The 25,891-nt window shown below is 40.8% G+C and overlaps 1 protein-coding gene and 1 pseudogene across 1 annotated transcript in view; one reads left to right on the top strand and one right to left on the bottom strand.

The window, feature by feature from the left end:
- Nucleotides 1-25,891, bottom strand: part of CAMK1D (calcium/calmodulin dependent protein kinase ID) — a 351,451-nt gene that overhangs the window by 191,820 nt on the left and 133,740 nt on the right. The window lies entirely within an intron of this gene.
- LOC133363492 (5S ribosomal RNA) lies at nucleotides 18,314-18,431 on the top strand (annotated as a pseudogene).

Here is a 25,891-nt window from a genome sequence, read left to right as displayed (position 1 = left end):
CCAATTGTCTCCCTAGATGATCTCCTGCTTTGAATGTATTTATAGAATTTTTTGTTGTTGGTTTTTATGTTCTTAGCAATGTGCTCTTCAAATTCTTTTTTAGCATCCCTTATTGTCTTCTTGCATTTCTTTTGCCAGAGTTTGTGTTCTTTTTTATTTTCTTCATTCGGACAAGACTTCCATTTTCTGAAGGAAGACTTTTTGCCTCTAAGAGCTTCCTTGACTTTGCTCGTTAACCATGCTGGCATCTTCTTGGCCCTGGCGGTACCTTTTCTGATCTGCGGTATGCACTCCAGTTGAGCTTCTAATATAGTGTTTTTAAACAACTTCCAAGCATTTTCGAGTGATGTGACCCTCTGGACTTTGTTTTTCAGCTTTCTTTTTACCAATCCCCTCATTTTTGTGAAGTTTCCTCTTTTGAAGTCAAATGTGACCGTGTTGGATTTTCTTGGCAATTGGCCAGTTACATGTATGTTTAATTTAATAGCACTGTGGTCACTGCTCCCAATCGGTTCAACAACACTTACATCTCGCACCAGGTCCCGGTCCCCACTGAGGATTAAGTCCAGGGTTGCCGTCCCTCTGGTCGGTTCCATGACCAACTGGTCTAGGGAATAGTCATTTAGAATATCTAGAAACTTTGCTTCTTTGTCATGACTGGAACACATATGCGGCCAGTCTATGTCCGGGTAGTTGAAGTCACCCATTACTACCACATTTCCTAGTTTGGATGCTTCCTCAATTTCATATCTCATCTCAAGGTCTCCCTGAGCATTTTGATCAGGGGGACGATAGATCGTTCCCAGTATTAAGTCCCTCCTGGGGCATGGTATCACCACCCACAACGATTCTGTGGAGGAGTCTGCCTCTTTTGGGGTTTCGAGCTTGCTGGATTCAATGCCTTCTTTCACGTATAGAGCGACTCCGCCACCAATACGTCCTTCCCTGTCCTTCCGATATAGTTTATATCCAGGGATAACCGTATCCCACTGGTTTTCTCCATTCCACCAGGTCTCGGTTATGCTCACTATATCAATGCTCTTCTCTAAGACCAAGCACTCCAGTTCTCCCATCTTGGTTCGGAGGCTCCTAGCATTAGCGTACGGGCACTTGTAAGCAATGTCTCTCTTCAAGTGTCTTTGGCACTTGTGGTTAGGCCTGTGGTAATTTTGCTCTTCTGAATTTATATCCTGTGCCCCTGCTCTCACAATGCCTACTTCTAGGCCTACCCCTTTTAAAATTTCATCATTTCTTTGGTTTTTATCCCAGGGGGTAGGTTTATTCCCAACGGGACCTTTCTCAGCTCCTGTCGGGTTTCCCCCCTCAGTCAGTTTAAAAGCTGCTCTGCTACCTTTTTAATTTTAAGTGCCAGCAGTCTGGTTCCATTCTGGTTCAAGTGGAGCCCGTCCCTTTTGTACAGGCCCGGCTTGTCCCAGAATGTTCCCCAGTGCCTAACAAATCCGAACCCTTCCACCCGACACCATCGTCTCATCCACACATTGAGACTGCGAAGCTGGGCCTGTCTGGCTGGTCCTGCGCGTGGAACTGGTAGCATTTCAGAGAAAGCCACCTTGGAGGTCCTGGCTTTCAGCATCCTACCTAGCAACCTAAATTTTGCTTCCAGGACCTCACGGCTGCATTTCCCCATGTCGTTGGTGCCAACGTGCACCACGACCACTGACTCCTTCCCAGCACTGTCTACCAAACTATCTAAACAACGGGCGATATCCGCAACCTTCGCACCAGGCAGGCAAAACACCTTGCGGTCTACACGCCCATCACACACCCCACTGTCTATGTTCCTAATGATCGAATCACCCACTACAAGGATCCCTCCACCCCCTGGAGATATATCCTCGGCACGAGAGGATAGCTGCTCATCCCCCAAGGAATGGGTCCCTTCTAAGGGATCGTTTCCCTCTTCCTCAGCTGGATGCTCTCCTTCCCCGAGACCATCGTTCTCCATGATAGCAGGAGAGCTATCATCGTTGGAGTGGGACACAGCTATAACGTCCCTGAAGGCCTCCTCCACACACATCTCTGCCTCTCTCAGCTTTTCCAGGTCCGCCACCTTGGCCTCAAGGAAATGAAGTCGTTCCTGGAGAGCCAGGAGCTCATTGCACCGAGAGCATACCCACGACTTCTGTCCAACAGGCAGATAGTCGTACATGCTGCAGGCGGTGCAAAACACTGGAAAGCCCCCACACCCCTGCTGGCTTCTTACCTGCATAGTTTTGTTTAAGGTTTATTACGTCGATGGGTTGGAGACTGCGGTTTAGTTGAGGTCAGGGAACAGACGGGCAGAGTGGGGGACCCTGGCCTCCTCGCCCTGCTGCCGAACTCGCTCTGCTGCTTAACTCGCCTTGATGCTTTGTCAGCTGGGGCTCCCTCTAGCTCGTGGAGCAGGCTCCCTCGCTAGGGTGCTCTGACTTTATATGTGTGGCTGGTTCCTCCCAGCTACTGCTGCCAGCCAATGATGTGTTACTTGAGGCTGATGGCTATCAGCTGGGGCTTAACTCTTTAGTATTCTCTCAGGCTTCCTTCCTTCCTGAGCGAGGGGCGGGGCTGTTTAAGCTTTTGGCTGCTTTTAATCTAATCAAGGGGCTGCGCCTGATACATTCATACTTTCTTCGCATAACACTAAATTACACAGATAAGCAAATGCACCACATGCACACACACACACACAGAGGACATCTTTACACAGAAATTTCTTAAAGTTTCGTTCAGCATTTCAGCAAGCTAACAATGCTAATGAACATTTCCAAACGCAATGGCATATGCCACTTCTGCTGGCCTTTCTTCTGCCATGTTGCTGTCTACTCTCTGTCTCAACAGACCTGTGGCAAAAATAAAAACCCACATCAAGGGACAGAAGGTTGTTTATATATCATCACATGAGAGTAGTGCATTTGAAGTTATTTGCATCACACTTGCCAAAGATGTTACCCACTACTGTCTTATATGATGTGGCTCATAGGTATGCTCCAGTATTATAAGAGAAAACCTGCACATAAGTCCATAAAATTATCACCTCCCAAATCTTTCCTTGCCTGCCCAGCTTCCTAGATCCATATTAGTCAATTGTGGCACACAGGCAGCCTGGAAAAATAAAGAACCATCTCTTCTTCCACTTTACAAATGTTCCCCTTGCGACATTCTTATATGACTCCTGTCAGAGTGCATGACTCTCAGATATACAATTTAACCTGCAGTTGGACAAACGGGTCAAAAGTGTTGCCATATTTATTTTAGTTATTTGTGTGTAAGTGATACTTTTATTCCTCCTTTGGGATGCACACTTTAACGTGGTGAGGGGTTTGAGAGTGTCAAAGAAGCTGAGAGCAATGCCATCAGGAGTCTAAATCAAGAGGCTAGACTCCTAACAGGAGTACCCAAGGCAGAATGGTCAGAGCTGAGACACCAGACTAAGATGCAGCCAAACTCAGAGGAAGGCAATGGTAAACCACCTCTGAATATCTCTTACCACAAAAACCCTATGAACAGAGTATCCAAAATGCAACACGAGATAGTGCTGGAAGATGAGACCCCTAGGTCAGATGGCACTCACCGAGCTACTGGGGAAGAACAACAGACAAGTACAAGTAGCACTGTGACTAATGACGCCACTTGGTCCAAACTGAATGGAAGCCCAGAGGCTGATGCACACAGATGTGAAAGGAGTTCGGAGTTGTACAACATACACAATAGGAACATGGAATGTAGAAGCGTAAAGGAAGCCACAGACCTGAACTTACAAAATCTGAACAGGGTGGTTTATAACAGATGCTATTGGAGGTTGCTGATTCACAGGGTCGCCATAAGTCATAATCGACTTGAAGGGACACAACAACAGCAATACTTTTATTTAATAGAATAACTTCAATTTTTATCAGTGTTAACTAGCAAACAATTTTTTGATACTCCTTTCCTAAACCTATTTGAATTTGTGAAAATCTCTAATGGATTTTCCTTTTATGGAAAAGGCTTCCCCTTTCTGGATTCTCACAGTTCTAGTGACACAACAGATGACTGCACTCTCCCAATTGCTTCCCTGGAAGTGTTTGGCTTGAATGAATCATCCAGTGAGCGAGTGTGTGACTAAATCAAGGAAGAGAATAAGAATATCGGGGTGCGGTTGAGTACATAACTCTTCCATGTACATTGGCACAAACTGTAGTTCAGCTTATTTGTTTCTATTATCAGGATTATGTCATGATACATCAGATACATTAAAATCATATTTCAATAAAACTATACCAATAAAATATCCAGCATAATTTTTCATCTTTCTGGCAGTCAACAATGTTATTGTTTACGTATTATGCAGCACAATCCTAAGAAAGTTTCCTCAGAAATAAGCCTCACTAAGGTCAGTGGCGCACACTCCCTAGCAAGTGTGTTTAGGATTGTAGCCTACACACTTTTACTCCAGCAGTTAATGTTGCAGTTAACTTGCCTGGCCTGGCTTATTCCTGTTCTATGCGACTCTTGGATTCCATCCTTGTATGATCTATACACGCACACGCCAACAGTTAAGTCCTATTGAACTCAGTGAGACTTCTGGTTAAGCATGCATAGAATTAGGCTGGACATTGATGAAATTTTGTCGCAGCATATTCAAATGAAGCCACAATTATTGTTGTTGTTAATTAAATTTCTGTTCTGCCCTTCCTCCTAGAAGGAGACCAGGGTGCCAAAAGAAGGACAAAACATTAAAAACATTTTAAAAACATAACATCTTAAAAATATTTTTTAAAATCTTTCTAAACATCTTAAAAAGCAGTTCCAACACAGATGCAGACTGGGATAAGGTCTCTACTTAAAAGGCTTATTGAAAGAGGAAGTTCTCCAGTAGGTGCCAAAAAGATAACAGAGATGGCACCTATCTAATATTTAAGGGGAGGGAATTCTAAAGGGTAGGTACCACAACACTAAAGACTTCACTTCCTATGCTAGGCAGAATGGACCTCCTGATAAGATGGTATCTGCAGGATGCCCTCACCTGCAGAGCACAATGACCAACTGGGTATATAAGGGGTAAGACAGTCTTTCAGGAATCTTGATCCCAGGTTGTATAGGGCTTTACACATCAAAGCCAGCACCTTGACCCTGGGCCTCCAGCAACAATGATGGATCCAGGCTCACCCCCAGACTACAAACCTGTTGTTTCAGAGGGAGTACGATCCCATCAAAAGTAGGCAACTGACCAATTATCCAAACACTGGAACCCACCTACCCACAGTGCCTCCATCTTGCTAAGATTCAGAGTCAGTTTACTGGCCCTCAACCAGCCCATCACCGAATCCAGGCACTGGTCCAGGACTTGCACACCCTCTCCCAATTCAGATGTTACAGAAAAATAGAACTGGGTATCATCAGTGTACTTTTGACACTTTGCCCCACATCTCCTGATAACTGCTCCCAAATGTTTCATATAGATATTAAATAGCATTGGGAACAAGATGGTACCCTGTCGCACCCCACAGCACAACTGCCAATGGGCCAAAAGATAATCACTCAATTTTCTGAAACCAACCCCAGAGACAGGATTGGAACCACTGTAAAATAGTGCCTCTGATACCCATCTTACCACATCTGCTCAGAAGGATACCATGGTCAATGGTATCAAATGCCACTGAGAGATCAAGTAAGAATAACTGGGTCACATGATTTCTAATAGGCAAAGTACAATTAAGTAGAACCTTGCAAAATTCTACAGGGTAATCGACTTGAAGGCACATAACAACAACAAATGCTATGAAAAACTTTAGTCACTAGATGAGACCCTCATGTGTATCACAGAATGGTCAGAGTAGCTGCAATTCTGGTGTCATTCATTATATTCTAATAGTGTTTAGAACTGCAGTGTATTTATCCAGCACCCTTCTATTCTCCTTCCCCTTCAGGTCACCTTATGAAGGTTCTCCCAGGCAATTGCCCATTCAGGCGCTGAACAGGCTGAGACTTCCTTAATTTTAATAATGTAACAACTTTATGTGCCCTAAAATAATGGGATGATTCATCACCAATCTAGTTAGCAGTCAATGTCACCCATTTTTTTTTAAAAAAAACTGACCCTGTTCCTGTACATTTAACAGCAGCATGGCACATGAAAGTTAATGATAGAATAATAGAATTGTAAAGTTGGAAGGATCCTATAAGGCCACTGAGTCCTGCTTAATGCAGGAATCCAAATTAAAGCATACCTGTCCAGCTGTCTCCTGAATGCCTCCAGTCTTGGAAAGCCCACTACCTTCCTAGGTAACTGTTTCTGTTGTTGTACCACTCTACCAGTTAGGAAGTTTTTTGTGATGTTCAGTCAAAATCTGGCTTCCTGCAACTTGAGCCCATTATTCCGGGCACTCTGGGATGATTGAGAAGAGATCCTGGTCCTCCTCTGTGTGGCAACCCTTCAAGTACTTGAAGAGAGATATCATATTTCCCCTTGGTTTTCTCTTCTTAAGGCTAAACATGCCCAGTTCTTTCAGTCTCTCCTCATAGGGCTTTGTTTCCAGTCCCCTGACCATCCTTGTTGCCCTCCTCTGAACCTGTTCCAGTTTGTCTGCATCCTTCTTGAAGTCCGGAGACCAGAACTGGGCGCAGTACTCAAGATGACGCCTAATCATTGCCAAATAGGAGAACTAATATTTCATGTGATTTGGATACTATAAATGCAGCCTAATATAGCATTTGCCTTTTTTGCAGCCACATAGCACTGTTGGTTCATATTTATTTATTTATTGTACTTATATACCGCCCCATATCCGAAGCTCTCTGGGCGGTTTACAGGAACCAAAAACATTAAAACAAATACAGGCATACCCCGCTTAACGTTGCTTCACTTAACGTTGCCTTGCTATAATGTACATGCTCCATACGTCCCCATACCCCGCTTAATGTTTGCGCGCTTCGCAATAACGTACATTTTATTGGCATGACGCTGCTGCCATCTAGTGGTGATTGCATGCAGTACAAGTGAAGGCAATTGCTTCACTTAAAGTAGATTTTTGCTTAAAGTATACTCTCCAGTCCCATTGCGAACGTTAAAGTGGGGTATGCCTGTATACAAATTTAAAAACACATCTTTTAAAAACAATTTAAAACACAATTTAAAAATTTTAAGAATTTTTTAAAAAAAATTAAATTCATATTCATATTCAGTTTGTGATCAACAACAATCCCAAGGACTTCCCAGGAGGAATCGCTCCACCTGTGCAGCCTTTGAGACGAGCTCCCGTCTCAGAGGAAGCTTTTTCAGTTATAAAACCAGTCAGAAGACTTATTGACTGGAAAAAATTTTCTCCCAGGCAAGGGAGAAATGAAGAGATTATCCACAGAAAGCTTTGTTTTGTTTGTTGGACTGGAATTCATTGGAATCGCCTATGAAGGAAGGTAGCCAACAGCGTCGGACGGAGCCAAGGATTACAAACAGGCTGTAACTGATTAAGCGAGACTTTTTTTTTCTTCAAAGAAAAACGGAAATTAACAGGCAAGCATCCTCCTGTCTATTATCATCATTTTGTTATCGTTACTGCAAAAGAGATTTGTCAAAGAGTCAGCAACAAAGAAGCCCTGGGTGTGTTATAACTTTCTCTTTTACATACGGAACTAAGGAGGAAGAAAATCGAAATAGCCTATCTTTGTTTTTTATTGCAAAAAGCTGGCATGGAATTGAGCATTTTAAAGATATAAACGGATGAGAGGCATCTAATTTGAAGAGAAGCTTTGATTTATCTGATATTTGAGTATTATATGTCTGGGACTATTTTTTCTGGTCTACTTTTTTTTTTTTGGCAAATCTGCTTATTCCTTATGCCACTAATCATTTGGACGCTGTGAACTAAATTTGTTTTGGACATATAAGAGATAAGGCAGTTTGTGCTGTCTAGAGGGTGATGTCATCTGGCTTGGAAGATTAACTCATTTGTGACTGGAAAAAGAAATAAACTGTTATTTGCTTGAGAATAGTGACTATATTGGAATTGAAGAGGTTTTGTTCTTTTGGTTTTAAGAATGACAATCAAGAAGGTGGCTGAGACCCTGGATGTTCAGGAAGGGGTTCTCTCTCTAAATATGTTTCAGAAAATAATGAATGAGATTAAGCTAACGAAACAAGAGCTGGGACAGAACAGACAAGAGATGAAAATTGGATTTGGCAAAATGAGACAGGAGCTGAAAGAAATTCAGGATTCTATAACTGGACAAGAAAAAGAAGATGAAAGAAAGATCAAAGGGAAGGTTCAAGCCCTGGAGATTGGAATAGATTTATCAAATATGGACCTGGAAAAAGATTTGGATTGTATGGTTGTGATGGATCCTAAAGACAAATATTACTGTTTGGAATTCAGCGCTGTCCCTGAAGGAATTGGTGAAGAGATTAGAGATAAAGATATCAATGACTCGAAAAAATTCCTGGATTGGAAGGAATTGATGGAACTTGAAATAGAGAAAGTTTATAGAATAAATTCCAGATATGTGACAATGGAAAAACTCTCAAGAGATGTGTTAGTGCATTCTGTAAAAAAGAGGAACAGAGATACAACTTTACAACAATATTTCAGTAATACATTCAGAATTGATGGCAAGAAAATATCTGTGATGAAAGAAATCCCTATCAGACTCTTATTATATGACTATGGCAGCAAGACCAAGATTATTGGGTGTGCAAAGATGGAAGATGGAAGATGGAATTAATACTGATAATGGGAGAATGGGAGAAGAGCTATTGAAATTACTGGACTTAGTAGACCTGAAGAGATGGATTAATTGACATGTCTATTTGGAGAAAAATTGATGGATATATATCTCAAGGATTAGAAACTTCTCTTTGACTTTTTGTGGAAAGAATAAAATGATGTTAATGAGATTTGATACCAATTAAGATAACCACTGGAGGAAGGTGATTGTATAATTTTATTAAGAGACAGGTTTGTTATATATTATAGACTTATAGCTAATCTACGACAAATCGGAAGTCAATAGTTTTTATTGTAATAGTTATTAATTTGTTTTGTTTGTTTTGTTTTGTTTTTGAAAATCCCTTGAAGATCCCTTTGAATTTTGTTTCTGTCCTCCAGGGTATTAGCTATCCCTCCCAATTTTGTGTCAGCTGCAAATTTGATAAGCATTTCCTACACCTCCTCACCTAAGTCATTAATAAAAATGTTGAAGTGCATTGAACCCTGGATACAGCCCTGCAGTACCCCACACGTTACCTCCCCACAGTTTGAGAAGGAACCATTGATAAGAACTCTTCGAGTACGATTCTGTAGCCAATGGTGGATCCACCTGATAGTTATTCCATCCAGCCCACATTCAGAACATCATGGGGCACTTTGTCAAAAGGTTTGCTGAAGTCAAAATATATTAATTTAACAGCATTCCCACAGTCTACCAGGGAGGTTAATGGACTGCCTTCAAGTCGATCCCGACTTATGGCAACCCTATGAATAGGGTTTTCATGGTAAGTGGTATTCAGAGGGGGGTTACCATTGCCTTCCTCTGAGTCTGAGAGGCAGTGACTGGCCCAAGGTCACCCAGCAAGCTTTGTGGCTGTGTGGGGATTCGAACCCTGGTCTCCCAGGTTGTAGCCCAACACTCTAACCACTATGCCACACTGGCTCTCCACCAGGGAGGTTACCCAATCAAAAAATGAGGCAAGATTTGTTCTTGATAAATTCATGTTGGCTTCTAGTAATCACTGCAGTGATTGACCACTTTATAATCTGCTCCAGAATTCTTCCAGGGATTGATGTCAGGCTGACTGATCTGTAGACAGGGACAACATTAGCCCTTCTCCAGTCATCCGACACTTCACCCATCCTCCATGATCTTGCAAAGATAATAGACAGTGGTTCCGAGAGTTCTTCAGCCAGCTCCTTCAATATTCTAGGATGCAGTTCATCGGGCCCTGCAGATTTGAACTTGTTCAAAGTGATTAGGTATTCCTTGACCAGTTGTCTATCAATTTCAAGTTGCAATTCTGCCCCTTCAACTTCACATTTCCCTGGAGGGTCACAGACCCTCTTTTGGGAGAAGACTGAGCCAAAGTAGGAACTGAGCACTCCTGCTTTTTCTTTGTCTTCTGTTATCATTTTGCCATCCTCCTTGAGTAGCTGTACCATAGTCACAGTCATAGTCATGGTCAATTTATCTGTATACCAAATTTTTCACAAATACATCTGTACTCAAAGCTGTTCACATTAACATCAGATACTCTAAGTACAATAAAAGGTACATAATTAAAAGTGCAATAGTACTACAACACTAGGAAAAAAGTTAATTTAGTATACATCAAAATGTAAATGAGCATGAAGCTCACCAATAAAGCTCAAGTAAAAATATCCAGCAACTTCCTATCCAGCAAGTATTTCTTGTGTAATACCCGCATATAGTTCTTTAAGTAATCCATTTTTAATCCTTTTAATGGAAGGGAAATTGATATGGACTATTACTGAATGAACCCACCATTCCTTTTCTCTGTCAAGTGTAGCGTGGTCACTTTGCTCCAGAGTTCCTGTAATTGACACTTCATTCACCAAGTCATCTCTATTGGTTAGAATCAAGTCAAGAATAGCTGATCCTCCAGTTGCTTCCACCACTTTCTGTAGGAGAGTTATCTCCCACACAAGTCAGGAATTGCTTGGAGGGGCCATGTTTGGCAGAATGTGTCTCCCAACAGATATCTGGGAAATTGAAGTCCCCCATTATTACTACATCATGTCTCCTAGAAATCTGGCAATTTGCTTTGCAAAAGTTTCATCCTCATCTTCTCCTTGATTGGGTAGTCAGTAGTGGACTCCGACCACCATATTCCTTTTACTCCTTGCCCTATTTATTTTAATCCAGATACTCTTGGTGGAGCTACCAAGCTTGTCCTCCTGTATTTCTGTTCAGGGATATATATTTTTAATGTACAGCGCGATTCCGCCTCCCTTTCTGTTCCTTCTGTTCTTTTTGAACAAGTTATATCCTTCAATTGTTGTATTCCAGTCATGGGAGTCATCCCACCAAGTTTCAGTTGAGCTGTCCCCAACACTTTATATCTAATGCTTGTTTGCTTTTTTTTTTTTTAAAGAAAGGTCTTCTATTACATTTCTGAATACCAGGCTGCAGTTAAAGACACAGGGCAGTAAAATTTGGCACCCTTACTTTGGTGGACCAGTTTACATATGTAGATTCAGGATGACCAGATGACAGCTCTTGGGCCAAATTTAGCCCCTAAAGCAGTTTTCTGGACTTTGGTACTCTAACCCAATTTTATTCAAGGTGTATTAAAAATTCTGTCCACAGTTTCACAGATTGAGTTTACATTGTTTCTCACTATTACTATCAAACTGAGCTTATTCTTCTGGTTTGGATCTGCCAAGAGACACAGTATTCTATATTCACACTAATTCCAGCTTCCAATAACCATTTTCTTGGACCAGTCCAGATATAGTCATATTATATCCAATCCCTCATTTCAGAGTAGAGAACATTTACAAGGGTCAGTTTTTTTTGTGAGGAAAGACCACTGAATGCCCAAGGCATTATTCCATTTGTTTGCTTACAAAATATAAAAGTTAAACATGGGGGAGCAGGCAAGCATAAAGATAGATGATGAAAGTCTGTAAAGCAGACCCAATTTATTACTTCAGTATGCAGTCCTTTCAGATTTCCCTGGATGCTTCTTGTCAGTCAGCCATTCTTTGTTCTTTTCTAGCTACATTCCATCTGTTTCCTCCCACGTACCACCCATGTGTTCATTAGCTAGTAGCCACCAGCCATCAAAAATCATTGAAGGAACATCTTGAGATATTAGGTATGCAAAAGCCTAGAGAGGGACATCTCATTCCTTGTCACTGTACATTTCCATTTCCTTGTATTTCTTTAGCGCTGTGATCATCAACTAGTATTTGCAGCATGCATGATTTGCTGAGTTAGAATATGTGAGTGAGTGAGTGTGTGTGTGTGAGAGAGACAGAGAGAGTGCTAGAGCCGTGTAGCACACTGCTACCATTTGAATTGCTTCACTTATTATCTTTTACAAGTTTACTATTAAAGCATAAATCAGTGCTCTGAGTACAACAAACATCAGCCTAAAAAATACATTCAGGGAGAATGTGTGAGATACAATCAGCAACATCTTCTATTGGATCTCAGAGATGAAATGATTCAACAATTTCCTTCCTAATGGCGTTAAATTAGAAGAAAAAAGAGGGAGTTAAAGGATTCCTAGGAATGATTTTACAGGCTTAATGGGACACCATAGTCTCACTTGACCTGTGACCTCATGAACACATCAGCTCCAATTCCCAGTGTAATGATGGGGTGATTTCCTTTCTATCTGGGGGGGGGATGGGGACACAACAGCCAAATGCTGACAGCCACAAGCAAATGTTTTATAAACATTTTTAACACAGCAGTAGGAGGGGCAGTGAGCTTATTTCAGCATTTCCCAAAATTTTGATAGCCAGATTACAGTTCCTTTCTGGATTAAAATTAAAGGGACACTTCATCCTTACATTTAAGTATTTATAATCCACATTTTCATAAAAGAATATAATGAAATCATAGGCCTTGCTCTACATTTCCCTTCATTTTGTTCATATAGTAATGAAATTCAGACATGGAAATAAAGCGAACAAACCTACTCTGGCAGAACAGAATCAGTCTCAGCACAAAACATGGCTTTATTTCCAGAAATAAACACAAATGCAAACAGCAGGGCCATACAGTAGGGCCCCACTCATACAGCGGGTTACGTTCCGGTCCGGACCCCCGCTGAAAAGCGGAACACATTGAATAGAATGGCGTGCAACACCTGAAAACCGCCGTAAAAGCAGAACAAGCACCGTATGAGTGGGGCTTTAGTCTAATTGCATCTAATTGAGACCGCTGTATTAGTGAATTGCTGTAAAGTGAATCGCTGTAAAGCGGGGCCCTACTGTTCAAGGGCTAAAGCTGACAAAATCTTAATATTTTCTACTCTCAAAGGTTTACCTGTCATGTAATTTGCCACAGCATTAATAGGCCATCTGTCACACAAAATCAACAACTGAACATTTCACCCTACGCAGATAATGTTTTTAATTATGATACAGTTGACATTAGGAGTACACTGCTAGTAGCACTATTTAATATTTCAGTAGCAGAGGAGAGAGGGGTGAGAAGCCTTCAACAAGATCTAAAAGACTGTTCACAGATACCAAACTTAAATATATAAAACAGCTTTTAATTTCAGTAGGAGTGTCACAAGGACAATTTGCCATACCAAGGCCTTAGTTTGTGTGAGCTTTGAATCACTTTGTACCCTAAGTGAATTGTGCATATATAGATTATTTAATCAAGTACTTAAAAAAATACAGATCATTTGTTTTACAGATCATTTTTGTGGTTTGCTTATTCCCTTTGGATTACATATTTTCTTCTATGCTGGCAATCAGTTGGGAAGTTGCTTGAAGGGTTTCAGCATTAAGCCTCAATTCCTTCTCCATTCCAATATAGCTGTACTAAATACATGGAGTGAAAGGAAAGGGGATGATTTGCTAGATGATGGTGTCAGTAGGTTTGTTCATTGTCTGACTCATTCACAAATCTTCACTTCACTCTTTCAGATTCTAACAGAGAGGACAAGTGTTAATCATAGTTTACCAGTTCAAAGGCCACAGCAAACTATGGTTGACATTTGCCCTCTACATTAAAATGATCCAGAAGTCACTAAATTGGGTATGGAGAGGGAAGCCACATACAGCAGAAGAGGAAGGAACAAGAGAGCCCACCACTTATTTCTGAATCTTCAGATTATGTCTGAATGGAGCAACTGTGTCACAGGGGGCATTTGTCAGTCAACATATATTTGATGCTCTGTGACATGGAACATACACAAATCTAGCAAATACGCAGCTGCTTCTCCTTCCCCCTTCCTTGCACATTCAGGACCAATGCAAATAGGGATGAATTTAATTTAGTGTATGTCACTGTTTGCTACGGAAAAAATGTTCAAGTATTTTCCTTTATTATTCTCATTATTACTCCATGCATTTACTTCTATTACTTTCACCACCTGAATATACTGCAGGCCATGACCACAGGTTATGAAACAGGTTATGAGTACTGCTTACTTAGAGTTGCATGCCAGGAAAACCCCTGCTTCACCCATTCCATTTCTTTGTGTGTGAAACTACTGTCAAACGCTCCAAGAGGAGGGTCAGAAAAGAGGAGGCAACCATACCTAACTGCACAACAGAGCTACACTTCCTGTTTTGACATGTATACCCTGGTTTGCCATGCTGTCATTACATTTTCCTAGAGAACAAACAAAGCTCTCAGGCTTGTTTGGAACACTCATTGCTGCTTTGCCTAATGGACAATTGAAAAACAAGAGCAAAGACCAATGTTTATTCTTTATAACACTTGGTGGAAAAAGTGGCCCAGTGTCATTTTCCCTCAGCAGATACAAGAGAGATGATTTTGCTCAAGGTAACTTTTTTGTATGTTTGTTTCTATTTAGAACTTCAGACTGAGGTTTTTATTTGTTCAGAGCTGCCTTCCCACAATGCTGAGGTAGCATGGTTTATGCACCCTTCCATCTGGATTTCTGATCCATCAAGGCTAATGTTCTGTCTCCCAACATCAGTAGTCTATCACTGATGCCTCAGTGCACTTCTGAGCAAACCAACAACACACTATTGACTAAAAGAACCCACAAGAACCAATCATTTCTAGGCTTTAGGGGCTCACAAAACATAATCTAATAGCATCGCTATTTACAAGTGGGACATCTAACAAAATGTTGCAGTGTGGAGTGTGTCTATTCTATTCAGGGTTCCAGCCAGTCATGCCCTATTCCAGGACACTCCATCCATTCTCTTCCCCCCCCCCGGTTTTCTATCCCCCTCCCCCTACAGGCACTCAGCATTCTCTGGCCACTGAGCATCTTTAACCATCACTGGGCAGTTTTTTTTAAATAAAGTTTTTTTATATACTTCTGTTAATCTTGAAGTTCCCTCAAGCCTGTTTACACCTCCCTCTTGTGCATGGATGTTATTGTTTTGGCTACATAAAGATCCATATTCAGAGAATGAGATTGCTAATATTTGATAGGCCACAGTGTCATCAGAAACTTTATGATGCTGCCTCAAGCTGAGTCAAACCACTAATTCATCTAGCCAGTACAGTCCATTCCTAGGGGTTGCAGCTCTCTGGTAGTCCTGTAACTGAAATCTTTTTAAATTGGGGATGCCAGGGTTTGAAACACATGCAGAGTATATGCTCTACCAGTGGGTGGTATTCAATGCTTGCCCTACTCAGAGTAGACCTACTGAAGTTAAGAGACATGACTAATGTAGGTTCATTAATTTCAATAGGTCAGCCATGAGAAGGACTTAGTGGCATGCAACCCATTGTTTTAGACTGTTGGCTTTTGCTTTGTTAAATCCCTTCTTCCATATTTTCCTGATAGCAATAGAGTGAAGAGTACCAAACCATAGCCTGTTTATATATTGAGTCGGGTTTTTTTTTTTAAAAAAATCTTTTTGTAGCTGTTTTACTAGTTGCAGTATCATATTTGTATCATGATTGTTTTTATCACAAGCAGCCAGAAATTTCAGTGCCTAAATTAGTTTGTGATTTTAGCTTGTCTCCTGATTTGGACACATATTCCAGAATACTAATTAAGCTGGAGTTCATGTTGAAAATATGTCAGTGGACACAATCCACCATGTTATGCTTACCTTTGTTCTGCTGACATTAAATGCAGATGAGGGCTTCCCTGTGAGCTTGTATACAAGGCTTTATCTGGGCTGTGCATTTATGCTCAGTGCTGACTGGCGAGGCAATTTACTGGGTAGTGAGGTTGTGCAACTGCTGTGTGCAATAAAGAGAAGAATCCCACCCCCTTCAGCACTAGGAGATAGTGGCAGAGGTGTGTGGGTGTGGCATCAAACAAGCTTTATCCCACTAAGCAACCATACACTTGTAGAGAGTTTTCTGTGGCACCGACACCTCTCCAGTCTCCAAAAGGTAACTCTCCCTCACTAGCCACTGCTGCTTATGGACATGATCCATAAATCATCATATAGCCTGTTGGTGCTGGGTCAGCACTGATAAAACTTTTGCAGGGTTCATATGCACCTCCTGAAAGGTAGGTGTCAACAGATTAAGCTTTCACCATTAGGAAAAACCTTCAATTGCTGATTTCTGCCTGTTGTGTGACAGTTTAAAGACATGAAAAAAACCTGATGTGCCCCTAGTGCTTATGATCACACGGGGGGGGGGGAGGTGCCTGGAATCGTTCCCCATCTCACCTTATCCCAAAATGTAATCAATGCTTCTGCACATGACTGTGCTGGCCATCTGTTGGGCAATGAATGTGCAGCACTGGGGGATGAATGCTGGGTTTTCTTCCCTACAAAGCAACCTTTCACATGCACAGCTTGCCAGGAAGATCTATTTCAACAACAACCACTCCCTCTCTTGCCTCTGGGTTGGCAACCAAGGACCACCAGGTGCCCTTCAAACTAGACGTTATATCAGTGACTAAATCATTTTTATTTCTGGCTCCCTCCTAAACTTATTTTGCATCCCAGCTAGTCATGGATGCAGCCTAAGCCCCTTCTGTTGATGGTTTCACTGGAGCTCAGTTATAGTTCTATTCTATCCTGGTTTTCGTGAATTTTCAGAAAGAATGTACAAAAACTCCACATATAAATTATATACATTTTATATACACTCTTCCCATAAAATACATGCTTTTCAATGCATTCCCTCCTCCAAATATAGATTTTGTACATATTTATTATGTGAAACTTTTCATGTGTACTTTTTGAGCCTGAAACTGCATTGCAAAATCTGGAGAACTGTGTAATCTGACTGCTACTTGTATTCCAATCCACAAGCAAGTTTGGGAACTTTGAATCAGTCTGCAGCAAAAATAATGAGTTATTCCTCCATCCCTAATCCTGTTTTCCAGCAAGGGATACAGAGGTCCCAGGATGCAGCTGTGTACATGAAGCCTCTTGCTGTATGCAAAGATCTGTGGCTTTGGACCCTAACCCAACAGAGGCACTGGGAAGGATAATAGAACAAGGCACGTTTGACACCTTCCCTAATACCATCATACATAGGAAAACATCTTTAGAACAAGACAGTAGCTCATCTCAAATCAGGCTGAGTTGAGGAGCTTGTTGAGGGAGCAGTCCCCCCCCCCATACTCACACAAATCCACTATGAACAAATGCATGTTCTCCGCTAGAAGGCATTCAACCCACCCATGACTTCACTGGTATACGGAAGGCTCTGTCACACAGTTCTGCTCTGCCCTGCCTTAGCCTATCCCTTTAAGATTACTCAGTTTCTCTAGTCCTCTATCATATAAGCAGAGAGGACACTAGGGATGGAAAGATCTGTCCATTTCGGTTCTCTCAGTTTCTCATTTTTCCAATCTTAAATACAGTTCTCCACACTTCTGCAGCAATTCATTTTTTTTAAAAAAAATCATCATGAAAATACTCTAGCACTTTAGTGCGAATTTGTCCTAATAAGCACATTTTTGCAGGCATTTTTGACTTATGTACACATTTGTGCAAGCTGTTTCTCACCATATCATGCATTTTGTATGTTATTTTCACTCATATATTCATTTTTATGAACACTTTCCCCTAACATAGGCATTTTTGTAAACACTGATAGGCGAACTGCATTGTAAAATTTGAATAAGCATGAATTTCAAAGGATGGCTGTGTTTCAGTTCTCATACTGTTTCAGAAAGTGCGAGTTTGATATATTTGGCTTGAAATGTGAACTGAATCAAATTTCTCGCCCACCCCTAGAGGTCACGTCTCTCCTCTGCAGTTCTGAATACAGCCTCCATCTCCTTGTCACTGAGATCTTGATTGTTCCATCCTCTAGCCCCAAAAAGGCTACATGCAAAACCTACAATTAGCTACCTCAGAGCCCATTGGGTCAAGAATCCTTAAAAACGAGATGTCACCAACATTCCTTTGTCTCTCATTGTCTCTCCTCATCCACCTGACTACCCCAGATGCTATGTTACTCATGAGGAGACCATAGCAGGTAGATACACCTGAAATGTTTGTTTTCTCCCATGCATTACTCTGCCTTTCCCCTTTTGCTCTTATTCTTAATAAACTTTCTTAAACTTAGCTACTAAAGTTTGATGTGCATTTGTGACTGCTCACAACAGATGTTAGAGTGAAGCAGTGTGTGATTTATGAGGTGTGCCCCATGATGAACGTGATGGCAAAAATGTTTTGTGTCAGCCCTGAACCTATGGAGCTTGTTTTTACATCTTCTAATGTACTACTTAGCCTACAGCCATACTACCCTGAACACACCCGATCTCGTCTGATCTCGGCTAAGCAGGGTCAGGCCTGTTTAGTACTTGGATGGGAGAAACTGCCTGGGAATACCGGGTGCCATAGGCTTAGAGGAAAGCAATGGTAAACCACCTCTGAATACCTCTTACCATGAAAACACTATGAATATATCAAAAAAGATTCATAGAGTCGCCACAAGTTCAAGAACTGGGAAGTCTTGGCCCATGAACGTCCCAAATGGAGGTCGGCTATTATCAAAGGTGCTATGGACTTCAAAGAAGCACAAATACAGGGCGAATGGGACAAACGAGCTAAGCGGAAGGCACGTCAAACAAATCCTTATCGTGACCATCTTTTATCTGGAAACCTATGTCCTCACTGTGGGAGGCTGTGTGGATCCAGAATTGGCCTCCACAGTCACTTACAGACCCACTGTTAAAGACCTTATCTTGCAAGGCAATCTTACTCAGCCATGAGTGATCACCAATGAATATAACGACAACAAAATGTAGTACTTGAGGGGAAAGGTGAATTCCAACCACAATACTTTTAAGAGGTGTAAACAGGCCAGTAGCTTTACTCTTTCCCAAAGTTCCACTCCACTCTAATTAAGTACACCAACAACTAGTGCACATCTGTTTTCTGACAATTCTGTGTGATCATACAAAGTAGATTATATGCAAAGTAGATTGTGCTTCTTTGTCCTCTGATGTAGGACATGAAAGAATGGCCAGGACACTGCCAAAACAGCTGAACTGCTTAAAAAGCAATCTGATAACACTCAGAGTGAAAGTAAGGAATTTTAGAAGGAAACTAACAGCACAGACCTGTCATGAACCTATCCTAAACTGGATCCGGTTTGTCCCAGGACTTAATCCCTATCCAGGGCAATTGATCCTGGCAAAGCACAAATCTGTATTTCACTTACCAGGGCTGAGTTATCCAACAACAACCCTGTAAGACTGCCACCACCCCTTAAACTGGTCAACCATTCTGAGTCAAGGGGAATCCCAGAGCACCAGAATTAAGCTTGCCAAGGATTCCAAAAGGCAAGAGCCAAGAGAGCACTCCTTGTCTTGGAGCCTTAGGAAATAATCAAATACATGGTTGTCTGTGGTCAGCGGCCAAGATGCCAGATTCAGAGTCAAACTCCCCCTGCAATGAACACACACTGGTAAATATAAAGTAGCTTCATTAAATATAAGTGCATAATTAATAGCAGCAAAATGGTTCCTTAAAACCCACACCCAAAGGGGCAAGGTAAAATACAGAGAGTTCAATCACAAAACAAAATAAGAAAACTAACCTACTCTTATACTTACAAAGAGGTATTGGTTGTATAGTCCCACATCTTCTCAGAGATGCATAGTTTGGGTAGCAGATGAAAATGGAACTCACACAGGTAACCGCCTATAGGCAAGATGGAACCCAGGGAAACAAAGACTAAAGTTCTCAATCCTATTCTTATAGAAAAACCCTTAGTAACAGTCCAGGATTAATTAGCCAATCAGGGGGCTTTCTCATGATGCAATGCTCTTCAAGTTTGCGTGCCCAACAGTCATGTACTCCCCAAACCTTCCCAGGCTGACTGGCCTTGGGTACCAGGCTCCTAGCTGATAAGCAGGTGTTCTTGCTCAGGCCTCACTAATCAGCTTCAGCTATGAAACGAAACTACAAAGTCATTGTTCTCACACAGAGGTCCCATTTTAGACAAGATGATATCCCCACAATTCTCTGCCACAGAGCCATTTTAGATTCAAGCTTTCAGGCTTTCTTGAAAAGACCTATGCATATTTTCTCAGAATACACATTCCCACTGAGGTCAAAGATGAGTATTGCCTAATAACTGTCTATAGGATTGTTGCATGATCCTCTGTGGTCAAGGGAGCTTACTTCCTAGCAGATGTGCATAGGATTGTTGCAGTCTTGATTAAGCAAATATTTAAAAACAGGGCCAATGGAATAGCTCTTAATAACTGAAGGCAAACAAATCTGTATCTTCAAGTTTTGTATACTGGAATAGCTGCATTAATCTTAAATTAACAGTACTGAATGCCTGAGTGCAATAGCACCTTGAACAGAGCATACACTTGAGTAAGCGATACCATTCTTCTTCAGATGGCAGAAGTAGAAGTGCGGTCATATTTTACATTTTATGTGAGGGCAGGCTTTCCTTGTTTTTAATTACAGTCTTCCCAATTTAATTCCACATTTCTGTGCTGTTGTCCCACAGAATTGTACTAAGCAGGTTATTTTAATATTTCATGTTCTTAGAAATTCCAGAGCCCCTTTGTTAGAGAGGCCACATCCAATGGAGAAGAGCCCAGAAACTATTTTCTCTATTGCTAAACAAACAAATAAATAATAATGATGATGATTAGCAACTGATCCATGCTGCTTTAAATATTTTGTATTGCTGGGATTTTTAAAAGGATTTTATTGGCAAACTTTGCATGATATTGTTGAGTTGAATACACTGAGAACCACCTAGAAAACATAGTTGGATAGATGGTATAAAAGTATAACTAATCAATTAAACAAACCAGTGATGAGAGCATCTTTAAGGCTTGAAACAGAGGCAGGAAAATGTGCATGGTTATATGCCAATAGTATACTCAATTATTTGAAGTGCCATTCTTTATGTAACCAAAATGGCACCACCTATGCACAAGAGGAAGGGTATCAGCAAGCTTTAAGGACCGTCAAGGTTTTCCAAAGAGTGTATTTTTTGGGGGGTGGAATCTAAGGAAGGGGAAGTTCAAAAACAGTCCAATGAAGACTGAGTTTGCTCGTGGCAGTGGAGGAGCAGGGTTGGGGGGTGGAGAGATAGAAAATTAGCAAGAAGGGGGAAGGACATAGAGTATCCTGGAAGAAGGCATGGCTGGATGGAGGGACCCTGAACAGGAGCACTGTACACAGCAACATTTTGTTGTATGCCTCTTCATAGAACCATCTTCAAAGGCAGCCCGGCATATAGCACATTGCAGTAATCTAACCTGAAGGTTACCATAGAGAGATCACTGAAGCTAGGTTACCCGTGCCCAGATAGGGGCATAGCTTCTACCAGCCAAAGATGGTAGAAAACCTTCCACGCCACTGAGGCCTATTATTATTATTAACATTAACATTTATTACCTGCCCTTCACCCAAAGGTCCCAGGGTGGGTCATGACAATTTACATGCAACATTAAAAACAGTTAAAATCAACCTGTACCTCAAGACTTTCCTCGTCTCCCAGGCATTTTAGCTTGTGTTTTTAAATTGCTTTTTTAAAAAATGTTTTTAAATTTGTATATTTGTTTTTAATGTTTTCAGTTGTTGTAAACCGCCCAGAGAGCTTCGGCTAAGGGGTGGTATACAAATGCAATAAACAAATAAATGACACTGATGAATCCAGGAGCACCCACTATGAACCTGGCCCTTCAAATGGAGTATGATTCCATCCAGAGCAGGATGAGCACCACTCATGCGGTCAGAGGAAATTTCCACTAACAGTATTTTTTGGCCCGAGTTTCAGTTTGTTGGACCTCATCCAGTCCACCATCACAGCCAACAAACCATGCATATAAAAATGTGTATGGGGGGGGGAACAGTATTTATACACCGATGGGGTGGACACAGGATGAAGAAATGTTACTACCTTATCACATCCAGTTTTGCTCTTAGACTGAAAGGCAAGCTATACTTTTTTACTATTTATTTATTTGTTATTAAAGTTATTCCCTGCTCTTCCTCCCAGAGAAATATTTATTTAATAAATAAAAAATGCAAATTAATTGTAACTACATCTAGAAATATCATCAGAAACCCTTCTAAACCCTTCCCTAACCCAAAGATTTTCCTTGTCTAAAGACATTTTAAACACTTAGCCATGCTCCATGGTTGAGATGCTAGAATCCTGCTTTTACATTTTTTAAAAAACTTCAGAGTAATCCCAGTACTCAAGCAAATTCTCCTAATTAAAAATTGTATGACTGCATAACCCAAGGAAAAATACAGAATTGCCGTGACTCATTAACTAGTAGAGAGAAGCAATTTTTATTTAATTTTTTTAAAACACCCTTCTTCTTTGCATGGCTAGGGAATGCTAATTGACTTGTTCACATTCCGTTTAAGACCTATCCAGCTGGGCACAATTATTTGTCTTAAATATTTGTACTCAGAATGTTCATGTATTTTTGCATCCCCCACCCATCATAATCACAGCTTCTTGTTAAAACAAAAATTACCAAACAAAGAAAAATTAACCATCATAGAACACAATGTCCTCCATATCCCCTAATTTAAACCCATTAGTACTTAGAAACACTGGATAAGCACACAGTCTGAGCGGTAGTTTCATTTTATAATGAAAATCCTCTCACAGTGTAGAAAACAGATGCTGCCTCTTTCCTGTGTGACCTCTTAACTCACGTCTCCTTGACAGATCCTTTTGGGATTGAAAAGTGGGATATAAATGGGGTTGCCATATTGCCTGATTAGCCAGGCTTTACCTGGATTCTAGCCATGCTACCCAGTGCCTGATTAGCCCATTAGGTGGCCTAGATTCCCAATTTTTATTTTAAAAACAAGCAAGCTTTAAAAACTAAAAAGCCTTTGTGGATCCAGAGATACAAGGCAAAATGTGGAGGCAGTTTTCCACCCATTCTGTGAGAAATCAGCCTATTTCCGCCTTCCATTTTTCTTAGCCAATGAGGGACACCCTGGCTATGTCTGCCTACTGCATATGCAGAGTCTTGGCAGCTCAGAAAAGTGCCCATGCTCACTTGATCAACACATGCAGCTCCATAGACTTATCCATAGACTTTCTGTTTGAGTCAGCAAGAAGAAGCAGCCTTCATCTCAATTGCGTCTGTTTCTCAGGGTACATTCTTAAGTGGTGAATGCAATGGGAGGGTCTGCCTGCCATCATGGAAGATGGAATAAAAGGGATTGAATCTACCAAACATTTCATCCCCTGAACAAATACAATTTATAAAAGCAAACCTCTATGTAGAAAAGACTGCAATATTCGCATTTACATTTTTCTGCCCTTCCTCCACCCTGTTAAATAGTGCTTACTCCCAAGTAAAGTTACATTGGAATGCAGCCTCACTCACCCTGTTGCCTGGCAGAACCTCTGTTCAGCAATTCAGAAAAGGCTAAAAATATTTTTTTTTATACATATCCTTCTTTAAAATGACTGGCAGGCATCTCCCCATCAAAATCACCCTACTCCATTTCCTCCCCAGGGATGTGTGTGTGTGTCTGTGTGTGTGTGTACACACACACACACACACACACACACACACACGAGAGACTATGTAGAAGAGGAGTGCAACCTTCCCCCCCTTGAGACCAATAGGAATGGCTTTTCCCCCCTTACAACTAATAGGAATGGAACAGCTGCCCTATCTAATGCGAGGAAAGCTTGCCAGAATTCACTGCATTTTTATTTTATTTTGTTAAAAAAGAGGTACCAGCACTCAAGTGTCCATCAAGTTCCAACCTTCTTCATAGAAGGCTGTATTTCCCCTCTACTAAAGACATTTCTTACATGCTCAGACACTACTCTCTTTAGATAAGATGACTGACTGAACTGATAATATTGAAATCTTTATTTTTATCTAGGTTACAAGTTGTAGTGGTGTGTGCATTTCACAGTTCCTAATTGTTGGCACAGACAACCTCCCGATCACAAGATTACTTTTAATTGATGCTTTTCTGGCTTTTTTTTTTATGCTGGGTTTTTATACTGCTGCATTGACTTGTTCTATGTTTGTTTCTGTTTTGTGTTTTATTATGTTTTATATTGATTGTGTATTCTTATTGATTTTATTACATTTGTAAGCTGCCCTGAGCTCTGTTTTTAACAATGGAAGGGCAGGATATAAATCCTCTTACTAAATATTCCATAGTGTTGGAAACTAGAGTCTAGGCATTTAAGGCTGAAAACGTAAGTTTTTAAAAAAAGATTCCTCACATCCTCCCCTGTTTTTGGTGGTAATTACTAGGCACAAAAACAAAACAACTGGACAATGCAACAATGAATATGCATACTTTGCATAATTAGCAAATAATTTGCACAGTATGTAAATTAGTCTTCCTGGATTTGTGGAACTGGAACATGGCAACCCTAGATATAAATGCATCTATCTATTGCCTGTCATGGTAAAACCCTTCCAAGACATCTTGCATCAAAAAATAACACACAACATATCAGATATCAACAAGACCACAATCTAAAACTAAAAAAGTAAAACATCACAACATTACAACAGCAGCAATTAAAACAATAGAGAGTACCACATATAAAAAGCTGTTTGAAATTTTAAGAAGGTGTTCAGAATCTGTTTAAAAGCCAGTAGAATGGGTCATATATCTCCCTCAGGAATTCCACAAAAATGGAACCACCACTAAAAACAAAAGGCGCTATCTTTCAAGCTTGCCAATCAAATTATAATTATTATTTATGAATAACAGTTCACTTTTTATTGTTTTACCATTTTCCTGGGCCTTCACTTCTCTGTCTCGTCCTAATTACTCAAAGGCTCCACCCTAGTACCAATTTCCTCTTCCCAAGATGTAGCAGCCATGTTACATCATTTAGCCAGGCCCTGCCTCGGGCACACCAGGTCCCAGGCTGTGGGATACTGCCAACCTGGCAGAGAACATGCTTGTCCATAATGAACAGAGAGTATTCAACCATTGAACCTCCCAAAACATAGCTCTACCTAAACTCTCACCCACCCTCCTTCTCTTCCTTTCTCCCTTCAAAACCTGCACTTTAGTTTTATCAACAGCAGACTGGAGACAAGAATGAGCATATGGACCAGTATTAGAATGAGGCAAAACAAACACAATGTGTGAATCCTCTTCCACTGCCTTGGAACATTATAAAAAGCACAAGCAAGAATCTCCAGGTTGATAGCTGGCAACCTTTGTGGCAAGCAGGGACCTTCTATGTCATCTTTAGACAATTACTGAAGACCTTTCTTTTTACTCAGGGTTTTGTTACCTGAATTGTTATTGGTTTTGGCTATAGGTAGCGCTATATATAATGAAGGAATTTTATCTCCTAGTATGATTTTTATGATGGTTTTAATTAATCTGTTACGTATTTTTGTATATTTTGTTTGCTACTTGGACATTGTTATGAACAGTTTATAATTTTTTTACATAAAATAAAGAATATTTTTCAAGCAGCAAGCAACAGTAGAGGCACTACCCACAGCTTATGTAAAAGGCTCCTCTTTAATAGGCACATGTAAAAGGAATTTTTGACAGCTGAAGCCTTATCCAACAGGAATGAGAAAAGCTGCAGCTACCATAATTTCCCTTTTCTGCAGACAGACAAGTAAGCATAGGGACCCTGTTGTTTATCTGATAAATGAAAGCCGCAGGAAGACAGTCAATTCTGAAACCCTACAGACTAAGCCTGAACTGCAGGTTTGCACCACATCCTTATGTTTAGCCTAGGCCTTTCAGGAAAGCCATTAGCTATGACACTTCAAGAAATTTTCCCACTGGGAAAAAAAAAACACTGATACAAACTATGATAGTAACTATGGTTTAATTTTATCTCATGT

Source organism: Rhineura floridana, chromosome 8, assembly GCF_030035675.1.
Source record: "Rhineura floridana isolate rRhiFlo1 chromosome 8, rRhiFlo1.hap2, whole genome shotgun sequence".
Taxonomy (NCBI): Eukaryota; Metazoa; Chordata; class Lepidosauria; order Squamata; family Rhineuridae; genus Rhineura; species Rhineura floridana.
The sequence above is the reverse complement of the archived record's forward strand: the minus strand, read 5'-3'. Positions and strand labels throughout refer to the sequence as shown.